The sequence below is a fragment of the Saccoglossus kowalevskii genome, chromosome 3 (assembly GCF_978046115.1).
Source record: "Saccoglossus kowalevskii chromosome 3, keSacKowa6.1, whole genome shotgun sequence".
Classification (NCBI taxonomy): Eukaryota; Metazoa; Hemichordata; class Enteropneusta; family Harrimaniidae; genus Saccoglossus; species Saccoglossus kowalevskii.
In genome coordinates, this window is record NC_140643.1 from 15,802,960 (window position 1) to 15,809,213 (window position 6,254).

The window sequence follows — 6,254 nt, forward strand, 5'->3', positions numbered from 1 at the left end:
GGGAAATCGTAGCAAATGATAAAGCCATTATGATCTTATTCTGTGATAACAGACAAAAAACTCGCGACTCGGCAATTGAGCCGTCCATCTATATATGTAATTTATACATTCTGATCAGATCAAAAGATACATTGTCAGTAATCCAAAGTGACATGGTCGGTGAAATGAATGAGACCTTAGAAACAGGTTTCCGAGACGTCGTCAATGTTACAACTAGCATATCAAAATTGACAATGTGTCAAGCTCTCAATCTGTCAATCCTCGCCGTGTCCGGGCCGGACAATTGTGTATCCAAAGAGTGCTCCACCTATGTTTTACCATGTACCATTGATCCGTTCTCCTAAGGATGCACTCGCCTGACTATAACGTCGTCGTACAACCACACAAACTGTTCACTCTAAGAAAATGCGCAATGTTTTTTTTTCAATATTTATAAATATATTCAGTGAGGTGCTCGTCTCACTTTAGTTTGGTTTGAAAAAAATGCCTGATATAATAGAGGGTTATCCTGGGTGTTGGTTAAAAATAGCGACAGGGTAATTTTATAGCAATTATAGTAACAAAAGGCAATTTGAGTGCGGTGAACTATCTCGAATAAGCATTTAGTCATACTACAGTGACAGTATCCAATGTTGGTTAAATCAACGTGTTCCTTGCACGTATTTTACATCATCGCCAGCTCCTAATTATTCGTCAATAAACGCTCTTTTTGGTGACGTATATGACAACGTAACCAAGGTGTTATATGCGCGCGCACGATTAGACACGTATGTGCGGTAATTGCCAAATGAGAAAAACAAACTTTCAGTGCACTCTAAAAGCTATCCGCGCTTAAAAAGGATCAGATTCAACTAAACGACTTCCATTGTTACCGAGCATCTAGGAAGCCTAGAAGCTATTTAGCGCGAACATATTGTTCAGTTTTGTTAAAAGCCTACTCATAAATTAAACAACCCAGAATTTGTTTCCTTTTCTTTATGTTGTACACTTAGCCAATTAATGATTTCTATGTGAATCCAGTTGGAATTAATGTTTGTCATAAACGCAATCGTGCCGTCCATTTCTTCATTTTGGGGAACAATTTTGTCATAGGCTTCCATTTTAAATAGGTGTGTGGTGTTCTAAGGGGGGTTGATATATCGTTACTAACAACAATGAATTTGTTTTCGGAACTCTAGTTGTGAAAATTGGAAAATAAAGTGTGGTTTTATAATTATGTTCTACAAGAAACATATTCAAACGAATAATTGTTGTATAAAACAAAACACAACAAAAGCTGAATACTCGTGATTGAAGAGAAATAAATGACAAACATGAACAAACAGATTTATATTCAGACAGGCGCGCACAAAATCATCGTCTTACTGGCAATCTGTCACGCTATGCACTCGACCACCTGACGTTCGAACAAACGGAGAGAAGTCGTTTTGCTGGACAATATATTGTTAGAGGCCGTACACAACATTGCAATGGTTTACAACCTGTTCTTTCAGTGATTAATATTGAATAAGAGATGAATTCCTCTAAATTAATTAAACGGGTTTATAAATAACATGACTTGTGCATCAAAACAAGTTAAATCCCCTAGCGAGTTTATTGTCAACCGATTTATATTCGAAACATGAAATGCATGCTAAATGCACTCTGATAGCATGGTGCCTTCTACTGTCGCAACTTATCAAACGTTGTACATGTGATAAACATTTTACAGAATCCTTATATCTACACCTACATACACCCACCCACCACCAATATACATTACAGGAATATTTAGAACATATACACGCACAATACGTGATTCGAACTCAGAATCACAGCAATGCGCCTTGTTAAGATGGCACAACCCTCTGTTGTTTCACCATATTCAATGTATTGTTGTGCGGGGACCTTAATGAAGACTTGTTTACGATAGTGTTTTGAATTCAACACAGAAGTCTGTTCGAATTAGGACATCGATTAGTACTACAATGCGACCTTGAGTTTCACCTAATGACGTCAATTTCCAAGCCATATAAGTGTCTATCCGCCTTTGAGCATCACGAGTCTTCCTAAGAATCACGTATCCCATGGATACCAGTACTTTTAGTTCAAGGTTTACACATTTGATAGGTCCTACTAAAAGATTGTTTTAGTCAGACGCTACAAAATGACCTTTAATTTAGTCAATATACTAGTACATTAAGGCCACAACCAATTTGCATTTGAAGAAAACATAATGAATTCTGAAGAGTTTGCATGCGTGCTGATATAAAGAGAGTGATAGTTTACGCAACTAAATTGTTATAACGCAAACCCCAAAGCAAACACTTCCAGGTTTCTCAGCGATTTGAATGTTTTGTTGTAGCATTGCTGACATATGCACCTACCAATACCATGAATACAACGTGACATTTTGCGTTATAGCACCCATCCGATGGAACTTAAATTAATTCTTGATAAATATACAGAAAAAAACTCAATACGAAAGTATTATATATTAATACATGCCAAAAAATCTATTCGGGCAGCAGCGTACCATTTCTAATCCACGTATGATTATACGTATGCAATGGCGATACTGTATTCGTAAAGATAATGTGCTACTAAAACACTGATCATGCCTTGATATCGCCCGAGTCTATGACTATTCGAATGGATAATCACGAATAAACCTTCAAGGCTGCTTATCATTCAATCTATCATGGATCATGTTTATTCGGCGTGCTAAGATGTTAAACACGTTTTCATCTATGTTAATATGATTTATATTTTGCAAGTTCTGTTTTTTTTTACACGAATTTGCATTTCATGCATGGCTGGTGGAACACATTTAATGTATTGAAATTTAATGTTTTATACACCGTATTTGTTATTTCGCTTGGACTACATTTCCTTATGGGTATCCAAGTCTGTGACAAGATATTCTAAATCCACCGTCAGTTCATCCAACCAAAATCACTCAGAAGATTACTTTACATCTCCCTGAAGCATGAAGCAACATATACAACCTTCTGTATGACAATGATATACTGGCTAACAATTCAAGTTGAAAGTGTATTTTACAAATCAGATACATCTTTCATGTGTCATCTACACTTTGTCAACTTACAAACTATATTGATAAACCATGGTTTGGATTTTTTTGTTATTTTGTTCGGATTATCAGTGAATCCAAGGTTTTAAATTCGAATCGACACTACAAAATGGGTGTATGTGCAAAAATTATGTATGTTATTCCATCAAACATTTCATGTTTTATACCTCACTTATAATCAAGAGATTACTTTTGTTTCCTCGGAAGATAGAGACACATTTCAAATTTTGCACTGATCTCCGTCATCACGATTTCTAACCATACATCTGGCAAGCCAAATACGACCAAGTAATTGAACTTACAATAAATCATTTTAAGATATGTTTCTCTAGCAGAGGTTATCCATCGACATTCAATCTTTTCAAGGTATTCGATAAGCTACTTGTTTTGACAGTAATTTGATTTCATTTGACACTTGGCAGCCAAGAAGTGTTCCATTCTCTCATTGAATAGAGTGACAATTGTGTTTATTAGTGTTCTAGAATATCAAACGGAATGGTATAAAAAAGGTATATCATGGATAAAGAATAATCAAACTAATGTGCTTCAATGTTATATCAAATATATGCTGTTTTACACATTCGTGTAATGAGATTGCTTGTGCACCTGGCATGCCACAATATATATGTATTAAAATAGGATAATTTAAATCTAGACTATTAATTTAGTAATTATTACCTTGGTCATAATACTTTTGTTATCATAGTATAAGTTACAGGAGAGTGTTGATGTATATATATATATAATGTGTGTGTGTGTGTGTGTGTGTGTGTGTGTGTCTGTATAAATATACGATAAGCATTTCTCCTAATTATTGCTATTATTATCTGCTCTTAATTTGCTACCTTTATGTTAATTATGCAATTCAATATCTTTTTTTTCGTTGATCAAGCATGGATCTTGAAGTTTGAATATCTAAAACACCAGTAAACAGCATTGTCACTTTATCGAATGAGCGAACTGGACACTTATTGGCTGTAAAGTGCCAAATGGAATCAAATTACTGTCAAAACAAGTAACTAAATTTAGAGATAGATACTTACTTCTAACGTTGTTGTTGAAAACAAATAAGTCTCAAAAACAAATATTTTGTGACAGCGAACCATAAAAAAGATACACGGACAACGATATGTTATCATCATAATCACACATCGTTGAACTTCGCATATAAGGTAACAAATAACAACAAAATCGATGTAAGGACACTTTGAAAATAAACCAGATACATGCGTCTTTTGTGCATCAGGCTGTCTCAACCAATCAATTCCAGCGTCACGGACGGTTTATGTCATACTTTCATTGCAGTAACAAAAGCAATACAGTATCAAAAACTAATAACAGAAATTTATATTATGATGCTAGTTTATGGTAAATTAACATAGACATACGACTATATGTCCACAATATGACAACGATTAAGATGGTGGTAATCGGCATAGCACACAACGTGAATGATACCCATAGTGGTATATGTGTGTTATTGTAGGAAACACATTATAGTTTTAGTAATAGATACACGTATGGGTTAACCGGATGCAGTGTGTTACTGACAGTTCTTCGTTCACTCAATGTAGCGTGAGGATCTCCTTAATATTTGATGTTTCCTCGGGTTGTAGATTTCACAAACAAAGAATTCATTACAGGTAGAATATGCATTGTCGAATAGTAAAATGGGGAAGGATATTTAATATACTTGCTATAATATACTTCTTTAGTGACTTTTGACTTTTAGCCCGTATGCTGATTATTAAAAGTGACATAGTCTTTCTCGAGATAGCGTTTTTTTGTGTGTGTTTTCCTATCAATTATCATTGCATAGAGAATACCTGTAGTTGCTTATCATTTCTTCGAAGCTTGTCGAATGTTGATTACTGCATTTCATTTGGGACCAACTTGATTAACTTTTATTTTTGAGTCCTTTGGAGATGTGCCCCTTACTGTATGTATCTCCGTCGAACATACTAGTGATTACTGTCTTTTTATTATCACCTCTGAGGGGCATCTTTGAAGATTTCAGAGCAAGGATACATGTTACACAATTTCCTCGTAACCTTTAGATAGCACAGTTTTCCTGAAATACAATCTAGCCGCGGACAGTAATCTACGCTGTTTGCCGTCAGCTTGTGTTCCACGCAATCGCATTGCAATCCAGTCCGTTGTACGTCTTGGTATGTCACATGCACACCATAGTATTAACAAAAATTCAATCAATCATGTCAAATTAACATAAACCGAAAAGTTCAAGCGACTACGCTTCCATGAACGATTTCAGACATACCCGCCATCTTGGTAAACGTACACACCCCGCTCATGTTAATTTTCAATGGGTGTTAGGAATGATTTATTGACGATAAAAGTTGAGCATTATTATTGATGCGAGTATTCATTCTATATAAACTGATATTATCATTGAATTTATTCACAATTCAACTTAATGCTAGCTTAGACACTAATCTACAGCTCAATTCAGTATCATATCCATTAATTTATAAATGTTATATATAAAAATAAAAATTAATTATATGCAAATAATAACCTATGATATGTACATAAAAACTGTGCAAGAACAGTTTTCGGATACAAAAGTATATTAAACCCCATAGGCAGGCGTCCTAATAACGGCGTATCTATGAAAGAGGGGCCTAAATATCAACCTTCTTGGATTAATTCTCAAACAATACACCGCACAGATCAGTAATGAGTTCCCAGTCTGATGATCTTCTTAGTTAAGACTTAACCTTACAGCAGTTGCAGAACACGGTAGGCGGAGAAACTTCCGGCTGTTGCACTAATGAATTTTTTGTTATCGACCATGTGTTTCTAAACAGACTGATGCTCGCACGCTGTCATGTGATTATTCACTAGATGATCACTAGTCACGATCAGTGTAAGCAGTTACTTTGACACACACACACACTGCGTGCGAAGGTTAGGTTATATAAATACATGGACCACACGAACTCGGGTAACCTTGTTCGTATAACGTATTCGTTAAAACGTACGACCTTGACAATGCTCTTAGTCTGTTGTATGTGATTATCTTGATAGGTTATACATGTTAATAACATAATTCGATTAAATATCCTTGAAGGAAACACGGTAAATGATGGTTATCCGGGAGTGGCGTGTTTTATATTGAACACCATTTGTGTCAAGATATTTAGCGTTTTCAAACAGAAAT